Source organism: Alosa sapidissima, chromosome 2 (assembly GCF_018492685.1).
Source record: "Alosa sapidissima isolate fAloSap1 chromosome 2, fAloSap1.pri, whole genome shotgun sequence".
In the NCBI taxonomy this organism is placed as follows: domain Eukaryota; kingdom Metazoa; phylum Chordata; class Actinopteri; order Clupeiformes; family Clupeidae; genus Alosa; species Alosa sapidissima.
The window spans coordinates 13073057-13088996 of NC_055958.1; positions in this window are offsets into that span (position 1 = coordinate 13073057).

Below are 15940 nucleotides of genomic sequence, written 5' to 3' on the forward strand. Positions count from 1 at the left end.
ACACTGAATATCAATAAAACCAAGGAAATGGTAGTGGATTACAGAAGGCAGCAGCAGAACTACAGTTACACCCCACTAATGATCAGCGGGCAACCTGTAGAGAGAGTCACAAGTTTTAAATACCTTGGTGTCCACCCTGTAGAGAGAGTCACAAGTTTTAAATACCTTGGTGTCCACATTACTGAAGACTTAACATGGACTGTTAACACTCAATATGTTCTGAAGAAGTCCAGACAACGACTCTACTTCCTTCGTCAGCTAAGGAAATTCAAAGTTTCTACATCCATCATGAAGGCCTTCTACACTTCAGCGGTTGAGAGTGTTCTAACTGGTAGCATCATCACCTGGTATGGGAACTCCACAGTTAGAGATTGTAGTACTCTGCAGAGAGTAGTGCGCTCAGCTGAACGTACTATAAGAACTCAACTCCCTGCTCTACAAGATATCTATTCCAGAAGAGTACTCCTAAGAGCCCAAAAGATTCTGAAGGACTCTTCTCATCCTAACAATGGATTATTCCTACCGCTGAAATCAAGAAGATGCCTATGTAGTCACAAAGCCAGAACTGAGAGACTCAGGAGAAGTTTTTATCCCCAGGCCATCCGAACTCTGAACTCACACTATACTGACTTTGCACACATTCACTCCTCAGCACTCTCAAACATTTCCCAACTCTGAACTCACACTATACTGACTTTGCACTCATTCACTCCTCAGCACTCATGACCCCCCCCCCCCCACACACACACACACACCCACACACACCTACAAGACTTTTAGCACTTTTACATCCCTCTCCCTATGCTACAGACCTTTTATTTATTTTCTTATTTCATCACATGTCAAAACACACACACACACACACACACACACACACACACACACATATCTGACTTTCTCCAACTTTTGCACACTTTTTATTTATTATTTTTGATTTCTCCTCCATCTACCCATGTCCTTGATTGCCTAGCCTTTCTGCCCCCCCACCCCCATCCCCAACACATACACTTACATCATCACTGTCATCACTTCACATACATACAGCACTCCTCTACATACTTGCTGCACACTGCCCCCCCCCCCCCCCCCCCCCCCCCCCACATACACAGCACATTGTCTTCAGGATCTTCTCCAACACACATCCTCTACATACTTACAGCACACTGCCCCCACCTACCCACACACACACACTACACACACACACACAGTCACTGCTCCACTCCCGCCCACACACACATCTTCACTGTCATCACTCACATACATTACATACAGTACTATGCTTGCAATAGTAAGTCCCTGACCCCCCCCCCCCCCCAACACACACACTTACATCATCACTGTCATCACTTCACATACATACAGCACACTGCTTGCTACAGTAAGCCTCCTCTACATACTTGCTGCACACTGCCCCCCCCCCCCCCCCACATACACAGCACATTGTCTTCAGGATCTTCTCCAACACATATCCTCTACATACTTACAGCACACTGCCCCCACCTACCCACCTACACACTACACACACACACACACACACACAGTCACTGCTCCACTCCCCTCCCGCCCACACACACATCTTCACTGTCATCACTCACATACATTACATACAGTACTCTGCTTGCAATAGTAAGTCCCTGGCTCCCCCCCCCCCTACATACACAGCACATTATTTCATCAGGAAGCTTCTCCAACACACATCCCCAACATACTTACAGCACACTGCCCCCCCCCCCCCCAATACACAGCACATTGTCTCATGAGGAAGCTTCTCCAACACACATATTGCACACTGCCCTCTCCCCACATACACAGCACACTATCCCATCTCCCCTGTCATCCCCCCAACACACACACCAAGACCCCTGGCAGTTGGGTTAGCCCCTTGAGCCGTGGATCTGCCCAAGGTTTCTTCCTTGGTAAGGGAGTTTTTCCTTGCCCCTGTTGCTCTTGGGTGCTCCTTGTTGGTGCCCCCCACCCAATCCCAATCCTCCCCCACCTTTTTTATGCAGCCCTTGCCACTTAATCTACTAAACCCCTCTTCTACTGCACAGTGTGCGTTTCAATGCCTGTGTTTCATGAACTGAATTCTTAAAAGAATAGGCTGGACAAAAGGATACACAATTAGGCAACACATTTTTATTTGATTTATTTGCTGACGTTCATGTGCCTCTACAGACACTTCAGGTAGGGGCGGGCGGCACCAGCCTAACCTCAGTGAAACGTTAGTAAAACCTAACCACTTTGAAGGTCTACTAAATGGCTTGGGCAACGGTAGCATGATAACATGGTAGCCAGATAACATGAACAGCTATGTTAACTTGTTACAATTATAATAACGTTAGCTGACTTCTTTTAATCATACAATTAAAGTCAATTTCTGTGAGTGTCGTCAGCTGGTTCGTGGCGCAAGTGAACAGACGTCTGATTACCAAGCAAATAAGTCAATTTATTTATGGTTCGATACCCACATAGTGTTTATTTATGCTATTTAGATGTTTGTTTTTTTGGGTGGCATATTCATGGTCCAGTGCATGTAGTACTACATACAATTTTGACTTTTAAACATGTCATGCATATTTGTGTGCGCCTCTGTATATCAGAAAGTGACAAATCTGCAAGCGGCCACATCTGTCAAAGACTCGTCATACTTACAACCGGACCCGCGTCACACAGAGCAGGTTGTTTGCGCCATGCCCCTTTTGAGGGGAAAACATTCCCTCAGAACAAGCCAGAGTGAACCGGTAGACATGTACCAACCACACATCTAAGAACCCCTCCCTGAGTTTCTTTTGCCTACCATGTCCTCAAAAAAAATCCTGACAGAAGAAAATTATGGCTACAAGCCATAAGAAGAGAAGACCGTATGACACTTCTGGTCACTGAGTGGGGTTGTTGCACCACTTCGTAGCCTACTCGGGAGACTGAAGGGACATGTTTTTATATTAATTGAATTAAGCTTTTGTAGGTATCTTTCACGGTCAACGACCGGCAAAGTGGTTATGTATTGAGTGGTCATATTGATTTGTGGTATTTTTTGTTATTATTTACTCCTGCGATTTCTGTACGAATTACGTTTATTGACCCTAATTTGCGTTGGAGTTAATGAGAGGGGTTGTTTGTTTTCCCCCCGAAAGGGGCGGGAACGTTTGTCACGAGTCAAGTTCCCGGATGTGCCGGTCTAACGTATCAATCATGAAACGTCATCAACGCAGCCAGTTAACATGGGAGCCAGTTGCCATGTAACACTGGCATGCAATATCTACCTCTGTACGGAGACTCGACTCCATCTGTAGAGAACACAACATGTAGGCTTACATATATGTGCAATGTATTGCCAGTACCATTAAGAATCATATAGATATATGCAGTGAACAGAATATATAATAATAAAAACTGAATAAATATGGTATGAACCATATGGACAGATATGTACAGTACAGTTATGTGCAGTGTGGTAACAGTACCATTGTAGTGCAGAAACATCAGAGAGACTTGCTTCTACAGCCACATAAGATAAGAGTTAGAGAGTCACATATGTCCGCTGAAAACCAGTGTCCATCCTCACAGAAAAGAGTTACAGTTAATCTGCAGCCTTAGGCACTGGTTAGCAGAAGGTGTCCAGTACAAACCAACAAACCCCACTTCTAAAAAAACACACTCGCGCACTCCCCGGAAAAACAGGAGATTCTGTCAATCTGAATTTTAAGTTTTTAAGTTGCTTACATAATAACATTGGCCTTTATATGACACATTATATGACACAGGAGGGAGAGGGAGACGCGCGCACACACACACACACACAAACTCGCGCATACGTCCTGACCAAAACTGCGGTCTTTAGTTAAGACTGTAAACTTAGTCATGGTTTCTTCCTCGTAATCACTGAGGTACTTCTCAAAACTCCTGTACGACGAGAAGAAAGCTGCCATCGTTATAGTAACAATATCGTCCGTAAACGGGCTCTGGTATCGTCGAGATTTTGCGATATTTCACTGTCTGTTACATAACTTCCGTTCTTAGCTGTATCCCATCTAGCCACAACCACGACGAGGCGGGTTCACCGGCTTGCTCAGTCTTATACAAAGCCCCGCCCTTTTACCCATATATGGATTGGCTAGGAGGTAGGCGGGGTTAGGATTTCCCAAGGTTTTCCAAGATGGCGCCGCCCATACCCCCCATAAACAGCTTCATAACCGTTCTTCAGAAAATCTATGGGTGACGTCACAGACGCTTTGTCCATATTTTTTACAGTCTATGATCCTAACCAAACACTCCTTCTTCATGGTGTAGCCTATAAAGCCTACAATCGCGCGAATTTAGTGCAATTTCTCAGTACAATTCAGTCTTGTAGCCTAAGTGTAAAAGACGTGGACAAATAGGCCTACGTGATAATTAGGTATATAAATAATTGTTTACGACACGTTATGGTTAAATTATCGAAATTAGTGCGATGGTGTGTGGTGTTTTTTCATGATTCAAAGGATGCATTCATGGTTTCAAAATGTTTAATATTACTGCATTTATAAGTATATATACTCTTTTGATCCCGTGAGGGAAATTTGGTCTCTGAAACACAGCACACAGTGAGGTGAAGCACACACTAATCCCGGTGCAGTGGCAGCAACAGCGGCACTCGGGGAGCAGTTAGAGGTTAGGTGCCTTGTTCAAGGGCACTTCAGCCGTGGCCCACTGGTCGGGGCTCGAACCGGCAACCCTCCGGTTACAAGTCCAGAGTGCTAACCAGTGGGCCACGGCTGCCCCAAAGTAAGCATCTCAAGGTTATTGTATATCTTGAACAGACCAGACCAACAGTCAGAGGAGTAGGGTGTGGGAAAGTACTGTAGCCTAGCTACCAGGAGAAGACATCCTTTCATTAGATGGTCCTGGGAGAGGATGGTATCAGCTGGTGGGGACAGAGCAAGGACAAGTAACTGGTGGACATTGTCTGCTATGAAGTAAACAAGATAAGAAAACCCTGCTTACACCCAACTGGAAAGAACCAGAAAAATCCAAGGTTACAGTTTTGGATATATTTTTATGCATAATAGGAAGATGGTTTCCACCAACAGCCAGTGATCACTGATGTGCATGTTGTGTCTCCATCACCAGTGATCACTGATGTGCATGTTGTGTCTTTACCCATCACCAGTGATCACTGATGTGCATGTTGTGTCTTAGCATCACCAGTGATCACTGATGTGCATGTTGTGTCTTAGCATCACCAGTGATCACTGATGTGCATGTTGTGTCTTTGCTGCACGCATCATATGTGTATAATCCCATGTATTTATTATTATTATTGTTGTATTTACACAGAAGCCTATGAGCAGGTAGCCTGGCTAGCGCCACCACTTCTCAATGAGACGTGGTCTGGGAACCAAATGTTCATTTTCTCGTATTTGAAAAAAATGCCCAGATCCGTTTATTGGGTGCCACGGATGTCTATCAAATGTGTCTGTGCATAGCTCATCATCGTCTTGCTTTCCCACCTGTTCTGTGATTGGTTCCCTATCTCAGGCGAAAATTTGCTCCATGGTCTCCAGGCTGCCTTAGCAGCGTGAATCAAATTGCGCGCAAGGCAGCATGGGAACACCCAGGCTAATGAGCAGGGGCATCATCAACACACTACACATGTTGGGTCATGGGTCATCAACACATTGTACATGTTGGGTCATGGGTCATCAACAACACACTGTACATGTTGGGTCATGGGTCATCATCAACACACTGTACATGTTGGGTCATGGGTCATCATCAACACACTGTACATGTTGTAGAGCCCCATTGTGTCTATGCCTCTCACCCAACCCCTTCATCATGTCTGTTATGCTGTGGTACTCTGCCCCCTGCTGGCCTTCCAGTGGCAGTGCAACAGCCTTTGGGTGCTACGAGACTATCAGACAGACATCACCTGATTGTTCACACTGTTTACCGTTCAAAGCTGTTCCTAACCTCGGTATCAGATTCTGATGGATGCATACAGTGGGCATTACTTTGAAATGGCCACTTCAGTCGCGCATTACGCGGCGTGAAGCTGCATAAAACTTTAGTACCACTTTCAGCCACTGTGCTTCGCTCTGCCACTGTACATCGCTGTCAGTAGCCTGCCTGCCGCCCCTTCTGAAAAAGCAGGAGGCTACCTTTAAACATAATTGTTTCCGAGAGGAATCCCAGCCTACGAATTCAATAACAAAATAAATCATGCATAATTAAAAATTACCTCGATTTAGGCTACTTGGATAAGGCTTGGCTACACAGTGGTACCGGTGCCGCTCCACAAAACGAAAAAATATATTAATTTGCTGTCTACGTTATTGTCAGTGTTGGGGGTAACGCGTTACAAAGTACAATTAAAATTTCAGTAATTCGTTACAGTTGCTGAATAACTGTAACGTCCATTCCTGATTGCTTATTGAAAATATAGATTAGCCTAGACACATTTCTTTATGGTAGAGATATGCGCAGGACAGAGCACGCATTCTCTCCTTGCACCGCTCTCCCTCAAACAGGTTGGCTTCAGCCCGCACCTCCCCTACGCAAATCAAAACAGTGTCTTGTGCAAGAACTGTTCATGCAGACTGGCACGGTGTAGCTGGCACGGTGTAGCCTACACAACTTTATTCAAAATTGATGCATTCAAGTTAACTTTGCAAAGTTTGTGTTATAGCCTACTTATCACAACGTTGTCAATCGAAAACGCTAATTTATTCTAATGTCTCTATACGGAACTACCTGCTTCATTTGAGGAGGATGAAGAGAAAGCACCTTTTTGATAATTGAGCCAGTAGAGAAATAACTGTTCAGAATTTATCTGCAGCCTAGGATAGGCTTCTGCAGAAAACAATGTTGGCGATTTAATACTATCTAGCGACGTTTTTAACAGGCTACGCAATAGAGGCTTAGACAACTATGACCCACGTATTGGTTTCGTAAATGAATTTGCCCTAGCCTACTTCTTGACTGCAATGTAGTCAATTGACTGCTTGACAGGTTATTTTCTGTACAATAAACAAATACATCTGCTTTATGCCGCAGAATTACGCACTTGACCAGCCTATAGAACGGGCACATTTTGGAGAGAATAGAGAATGTATGCACGGAAGAATCTGTAGGCTATTTGTGGTGGGTTACCAGCAAACAATGTTTAATGCATCAAGACCTCAAACGTTTTCTAAACAATAAAAACAGAAAGGATGCAGCAGGCAGCAAATGTAGAAGAGTAATTTCCAGTGGAAGAACAAAATGCTGAATGAAGCCCAAAGCTATGAAGGCATATCTGGCAAGTTGTTATTTTATGAAGACGTAAATGGTTGCGCTATAGGTCAAGTTTGCAAGGAGACCTAACTCCTGAGCATGCCACACTATCCAGGGACGCGCTCACACAGCTGTGGTAGCGGGGGCAGGAGGATTACTGTCAGCGCATGGCTTTATATAAAATTCTTCAACAAAAGCCTTATTAAATAAAGGCCTGCCTCAAATGCAGGCTTGCCCAAAATAAAGGCCTGTGGTTTGCGCAGCCTAAGTAGGCTAAATAACAGACCCGCCACAATATGCGGTATGATGATTTTTTACGAGCAAGATGTTTTTGGTGCCCTATGCACACTGCATGTTCTTAAATAACAATGAAATATCATCAGTAATATTCAACCATTATTTTGTGTAAATGGGCTATTCATTGGGTTACCGTTAGACACCAGGGACCATATTCACAAAGCCTTTTATCTCACCACTAGGAGTACTCCTAAATAGCAATAAAAGATTTTAGCTAGGAGTTTCTCTTATTAAGTTATTCACAAAGCCTTTCAGACCTACTCTTATAGGAAAAATGCAAAATCCTGAACAGATTCTGGAGCTGAGCGCTCTAGAATCTTTGACTAGACTTAGTGTTAATTTCGTCAGACGAGACGAGAGGAAATATGTTCGTCAACAACCTTTTTTTTCATGACTAAGACGAGACGGCACTAATAGTACAGCGGTTAAGCCCTTAAAACAAGGGGAATTGTGCACTTTTTGAAAGAAACATGAAACTTCTACCATAGTTAGGTTATACCGTAAGGTTTATTTTCAGATTGGGAGGGAAGTCAAATTTGACCTCTGAGGCCCGGGAGAGGTCAAATCCAAGATGGCCGCCAACAATATTCAAAAGTGCCTCACGTTGGAACCAAACACAGTAGAAAAACATTTAAGGTGTCATTTCCCACTAATCTTTGGGTGCCCATTCTGTATCTGATAACTTTGAAACCACCAGAGTTCAAGAAAATGCATTTATGTAAAGGTCAAGGCAAACAAAACATCAAAATATTCATTTTTATGTACCCTATGTACCCCAATTCATTTCTTTGTTGTCCCTGTATTATTCAGTTATTAGTTGTTATTTCATGAGATGTGTGGCTAATTTCATTTCTTCACAGCACAGAATTATCCACAGGTGAGCCCCCTAGACCATTTTCACAGACCACCTGCCATACCACCGCTGGTTAAAAAAACCCTGCTTTAGAGAGTTGTTGCTACAGGCCACAGTACGCACAATGTAGAGAGCACTTCAATCGACATATTCTAACAGGTAAACATATTGACTATGAACAAACAATATTATTACATAATATTATTCATGTTGCAAATTAATTTAACCATAGCCAGGAAGGCGTTTTCCTTGGTAGTTAGCTTTTGAGTTAAAAATCATGGACATTGATCAAAATAATTATCCTAGCTAAACTAGAAGATAGTCTGGAATATTTATGTGAGCTGAAGCTAGTTTAATGATTGAACAGAGTATATTGTAGATATGTCAGCTTGGTAATGTGAAATTTGTTATGGCTGAAATAGGTAATGTTAACAGAGTAGCCTAGTTAAAGGGACACCAGGCGACGTTTTCGTGTTAATTACTCATCTTCGTAAGTCGGTATATGATTAAATGACTCGTTACAGGACGAGTGAAGACTCTCTCGCCCGCCCTTATTGCCTGTAGGAAGAATATCCCGCTTGCAAGTTCAGTGTATCCTACCCGCCGACCGAAGCAGGCAAGCTAACGAAACGCTAGAGATTGTTGCAAACGTGTGTATGGCAGAGCCGGCGAAGAAGCAGCGAAAACCCTTGACAGAAGATGCAAAGAAAAGGAAAAGAGCTTCAGACCGAGCGAGGGGGAGTTTCGTAGAGAAAAAGCAGCAGGCTTGCCTGGTGTCCCTTTAAATAGCCGGTCAACCGGGCTTGAACACATTTGTAGCTAGCATGTTAATATAAGGCTGTGTCTTTAATTACTACTTAATTAATTACTTCTTACTGTTAAGACTATCAATTGGGAGATTGTTAGGGCAGGTTTTGTGGTGGACTGATGCTCAATGTTTGTACCATCAAGTACCATGTTGATGAAGGCCAAGAGAGATGGTGGCACAGCCCTCTGCTGGCAGTTTTCTTTGAATGACCCGTCAAAAGAGAAAGATGAATTAAGGATCTCTTTGCGCACTACTTGTGCTGCTCACATTAAGTGCATGGCATCACTGTCAGTTTGACAGGCTATCATGAGAGCTGGTCCAATGTCCTTCTCAAAACTCAGGAGTGTGTCTCTTCCGCGTAAATGTGCCCTCAGATGTGGAAGCTCAGAAAGCAGTCGTTCTTTCAGTCTGGTGGTGTGAATCCGTTCACCTACAGTAAGACCAAGTTGTTCCAGCCTGGTCTTGTACAACTGAGCGATGTCTGTCAATTTGAAGAAAGGGGCACTGTTCTCATCACTGTTCATGTCTTCCAGATATGCCACTAACTGTGCAAAGGCTATGCCATGTAGACAAGAATCATCTCCATCATTTCGTTTAGATGCAGCCTGCCTGGCTCTGCTGTACAATGAAGACAGACAGTGGTGATGGTACTTGGCCTCAATGGAAAGGCACACTTCCTCACTGTCAATGTTGTAGCTTGATGCATTATGGAAACCTGAAGAACCTGCAGCAGGCTCATTGCAAAGGAAGCAAGTAGGTTCTGTGGAAGGCTGGGGGCAGATCTCGTGTGTACAGTCGAGGTATTTTGTTGTTGTGCTGTAGTTACTTTCCCCCGACTTAGCTCATCAAATGCTTTTTTGTTGAGTTTTAGCTGACATCTTTTGTGCCACTTAGCCTTGTGTCTCTTTGTGTCTATACACACGCGAAAACGTTGCCTGGTGTCCCTTTAACTAGGCTACTCTGTTAACATTACCTATTTCAGCCATAACAAATTTCACATTACCAAGCTGACATATCTACAATATACTCTGTTCAATCATTAAACTAGCTTCAGCTCACATAAATATTCCAGACTATCTTCTAGTTTAGCTAGGATAATTATTTTGATCAATGTCCATGATTTTTAACTCAAAAGCTAACTACCAAGGAAAACGCCTTCCTGGCTATGGTTAAATTAATTTGCAACATGAATAATATTATGTAATTATGTAATAATATTGTTTGTTCATAGTCAATCTGTTTACCTGTTAGAATATGTCGGTTGAAGTGCTCTCTACATTGTGCGTACTGTGGCCTGTAGCAACAACTCTCTAAAGCAGGGTTTTTTTAACCAGCGGTGGTATGGCAGGTGGTCTGTGAAAATGGTCTAGGGGGGTCACCTGTGGATAATTCTGTGCTGTGAAGAAATGAAATTAGCCACACATCTCATGAAATAACAACTAATAACTGAATAATACAGCGATAACAAAGAAATGAATTGGGATACATAAAAAATGAATATTTTGATGTTTTGTTTACCTTGACCTTTACATAAATGCATTTTCTTGAACTCTGGTGGTTTCAAAGTTATCAGATACAGAATGGGCACCCAAAAGTTAGTGGGAAATGACACCTTAAGTGTTTTTCTACTGTGTTTGGTTCCAATGTGAGGCACTTTTGAATATTATTGGCGGCCATCTTGAATTTGACCTTTCCCGGGCCTCAGAGGTCAAATTTGACTTCCCTCCCAATCTGAAAATAAACCTTATGGTATAACCTAACTATGGTAGAAGTTTCATGTTTCTTTCAAAAAGTGCACAATTTTCATGGTTACCCGCTGTACTATAATGTCCTGAAACACTGACTAAGACTATCTACCAAGACAACAATGCATTATTGTTAAGACGAAACTAAAATGTTTTGCATGAAATAAAAACTAAGATAAAATCTCTCTTCATTTTCGTCTACAAAATGAGAAGACAGAATATCTAGCTGTTACGTTTTCAACATATTCCGAATGAGTTCATGCTCCTGTAGGCTAGTCTACGTGCTGTTGCTGCAACCCTATGGCTGCAACACGAAACTACATGAAACAAGAACACCGGAGATTTCTGCCAGAGTTAAGCTAACTACCTAAGCTTTATGACACAATGCTACATACCCAGAAGTTGAAGCTTCTCTCATACAAATTAACATCCCCCAGAATGTCCATACGAAAATGTTCAGCATGTAATGTCAACTATTTGACTAGTTACACTGATGATGCAAGTTTGCTAGCAAGTAAGCTAATATGGAAAGTTCGCCAGCAAGTTAGCTATGGCTAAGATGGAGAGTTTGTTTGGGAAATGTGTTGCCTTTGGGCGCAAGCGTGGCGGAGTAAAACATTAATACTTGGGTCTACAACAGTGTTTCTCAAACTTTTTTCAGACGAAGGACCACTTAACTATCCCTAGCTAAAAACAAAGAAAGATTAGACCTACTTCAACAGTATAGAGACCTTGAATTTCCCCTGGGGATCAATAAAGTATCTATCTATCTATCTATCTATCTATCTAGTATATTAGTCTACACAATAGGCCTACTCACTGAACCAAAGATTGTTAAGGCGGAGCAAGATACTTCGTCGTAGTTCATGTCTATGGGCGCGAAATGGGGATCGAATCCTGTCTGCATAAAGAGGCGTGTCGATGACGTATTGACGAGCGTAAGTTGCAACCGGCCAACAGCAGCGGCAGAAATAACCGGCGCACACCTGATATAAGGTTGATTTTCTCCAGACTGGATTGCTCAAAAATGCTAAATATGTACCTGAAATGTTCAGAAGGGTTTGAGGATCATGAAAATGTGCCCGAAATTCACATTCCTAACTCTATAGAACCAAGACCTTAGCATATGTGGTGAAATTCTGAGCTATGCCCATAGACTTCAATGGAGCAGTCGCTGCCTCTGCTCTGCATAAAGGGGGATTTTGACCCCCCCCCTCCGGCGATCCGGGTTCCCGGAAGTGGCTCCTGATGAAATATCTTGCTCCGCCTTAACAATCTTTGACTGAACCACCTTGCTTATTGTCTTTGCACATTGCTTATTGTGGGCCTTTTCACACAGAGATCACGCTAAATTTGCGGGAAGAGGGGACGTCTTTTTGCCGTCTTTTTGTGTCTGAAAGCGAGGTGAAATTTGCCGGCCTGCTGATCTGTTCACATGATGCGGCATTTGGGGGAGCCAGGAGGCAGGAAATTAAATTGTGACGTGCAACAGGGGGCGTGTAGAGTGATAGTCGTAGGCCTTATGTACGTGGGCCTTTAGATAGGCCTACAGCAGGTGTGTGATTTCAAAAACCATGGCGGGAGAACCGACTGCACTTTGGTTAGCTTGCATTTGCTTTGCTGTTGCTGTTAGAATGTTAAATTCTTGCGATAGATGTCTTCAGACAATAAAACGTAATTTGGAAGGGAAATTGAAGAGAAGAGTTGCCCCTTGCCTTGGCCGTATGTACTGTGCGTACAATTTATTCATGAAATCGTTCAATATTACAACAATAAAAATAGCTTGTGTAGCCTACTGTCTTAATTGAAACATGCTTCGCGCACAAATGATAGCCTAGGGCAAAGACAATGGACATCTCAACATAAGGATACATTAGAAGATGATGATTAGTGTAAACTTTGTCACACGACGTGATAAGCAGTTCTTTAAAAACGCAACGTTCCATTCAGTCATAAATCATTTAAGCGTAGGCCTAGTGCTCGTCATGAAAAGAAAACAGCAGCTTAATATTTTTCAGGTGTTTAACAGTAGGTCTAGGCGCACTGTTAGCAGTTATGCCGAAGGCAGTGAGATTATTAGGTATTGCATCCTGTCACTCAACATCGTAGTTCGGGTTGATAAGATTCAGTTAATGCGAGTATGGACCGACTCAAAGTTTGGGACAACCAAACAGCAGTGTATAGGCAAAGCAAATCCTAATTGTTAGGTTACCATAGCTGTCTTTTCTCTGGGCCTATCGGAAATCGCGACATAAGCACATTGGTTTCTTTTTTCTTTTCTTTCTTGTTCGCGTGTTGGGTAGTGAAGCGATAATGCATTTAAAGCCGTAATGTGACCCAGAGCCGATATGGCCGGATCTGCTGCTCTGTAAAGGTATTTCTGTCCCACCCAAATTTGCTCAACTACTTGCGAAGTAGCCTATTCATCACAGACATCACATGTATCACACGAAAGAGCTTTTTCTCAGCCTTTAAACAATGTTAGTGGTTAGTTGTTGTGGTAAACGGTTCGCGAGAAAAGTAACTTTAATTTAATCATATTTTTTTGCGCCCGTCTCCCTACCCATTCATCTTGGTGGAATACTTCGCGAACTTTCCCTAGATGCCTACAATCAGAGGATATACATATAGGGCAGACAGACGCTCATGAGTTCATGCTTTGTTTTATCGCTGGATTTTAAGATGGCCTATTATGGCAACTGATTGCATTCCAAGCTACAGTCAACTCTAGCAGGCATTGAATGACTGGAGACTTTGTGAATTTATAGATTGACATAATGTGCTGTCTCTGCGATTGCTGCTTTTGATCAGTTAGATTTATTTGCAATCTCCTGTGGTGGGCTGGACATAGCATTGAAATGCCCGCCCAGATTCCCCTTTCCGCCTTGACCCATTCACACTGGTGGCGGAACGAAAAAACTCGGCAAAATGTCTAGGGGTCTTGGTAGTAAATTTGGCGAGACACTTTGTCCCGCCGTTCCGCATCGGTCTATGTGAAAGGGACCGTCGTTCCGCGATTCTGGTACATAAAATCGCGGCGATTTTGCCAGTGTGAAAGGGCCTTGTGTCAGAGGATTCATATGATTTAAACTGGCATATCTTACTTACAGTGTTGCAGAACTGTTTGGATTTACATAGGCTACAAGTTGGTTCAATATTGCAAACAACTCATCTATATTATATTTTACCACGTCTGCTCACGGACCACTTGGGATAGCTTGCGGACCACCACACTTTGAGAAACACTGACAGTGGTCCAGTCAAATCTTTTACTGTCTATTGTCAAATCCCAGCCGAGCTATAATTGTAGCTTGACTTACCTGTGCATGTAAACATACTGACAAAAAATCAGAATGAGTAATTATAACAGACGAGTAGCTCTGTGGACACACAATATTGTTGGAAAATTGAGATGTGTGAAACACTATTTGACTCAAATGGTAATCAGAAATAATTTGTTATAAAAAAAAAGACTAAAATGTTTTGACTAAAACTGACTAAGACTAAGATACCTTTAGTTTTCATTTGACTAAAACTAGACTAAAATGACGAGACTTTTAGTCGACTAAAACTTGACTAACAAAAATGATATTTGAATGACTAAATATGACAAAGACTAAAAAGGACATTTCGTCACAAGACTAAGACTAAATTAAAAATAAGTGACAAAATTAACACTACAAGAGTGAGTCTTCGTTGCTATGGATGACGTCATAACTCATGCACAAGCTTGACTGAAGGGACCACCTTGATTGGCTGATGATTGTAACGCAGGAATGATTCCAAACACCTCCCTTACGATGATGAGTGACAGGTCTGAGAATGCGTGCGCTACACAAGGACGGAAGATGATGATTAACTGAATAAAAAGGCCTAGTTTTTATTCTGATTTTATAACAGGCCAAATACAAAATAAATGTTACAAATATCGCCTAGATATCTGTAAGCATTACAATCAGAGGATATACATATAGGGCAGACAGATGCTCATGAGTTCATGCTTTGTTTTATCGCTGGATTTTAGGATAGCCTATTATGGCAACCGATCGCGTTCCGAGCTACAGTCAACTCTAGCAAGCATTAAATGACTGGAGACTTTGTGAATTTAAAGATTGACATAATGTGCCGTCTCTGCTATTGCTCAGTTAGATTTATTTGCAATCTCCTGTGGTGGGCTGGACATAGCATCGAAATGCCCGCCCAGATTCCCCTTTCTGCCTCGACCCATTCACACTGGCGTCGGAACGAAAAAACTCGGCAAAATGTCTAGGGGGCTTGGTAGAAAATTTGGCGAGACACTTTGTCCCACCGTTCCGCCTCGGTCTATGTGAAAGGGACAGTCGTTCCGCGATTCTGGTACATAAAATCGCGGCGATTCTGGCAGTGTGAAAAGGCCTATTGTTTCAAAAGGAGTCATTTCGGCTTTGTCGGAACTGGCCATTGTAGGCTAAAACTAACGAAAAATATTTATCATCTTTCAGTTAATTCAAAAGTTTCCAAAAAGTTAAAAACAGATGACGTGAGCGCGTCACTGACATAATGCGCAAATAATATAGCCTAGATATTCCAATATATTCGAATACATGTGTTTATTTTAGAGGGAAAATTCGAGCAATTTACGCTATAATGCGTGTGAAATAGCACCATTGAGTAGCCTATTTGAATAGCCTAAAATCCTTAAACCTGAGAGAGGAGAAAAAAGGGCGCGTGCGGGTAGGCCCGAAACGTTAGGAAATCAATTAAAAATAGGATTTCGGTCCCTTCCAGTAAAAAAAAGTCATCCAATGCAAATGTAAATTAGGTAAATAATGCAACCTTAACGAAACTCTGGGATTTATTTGAACGTTTATTTTGAAGTGTTTCCGTTGATTTGATGTCAGATTTAAATGACATCATTACAAACGTCCCTACCAAGGCAGGCTACTTGCTGTAGGGTTTAATTTTTTTTTGCTTCCTAAGCTCAAGTAATGTATCCATAGCCAA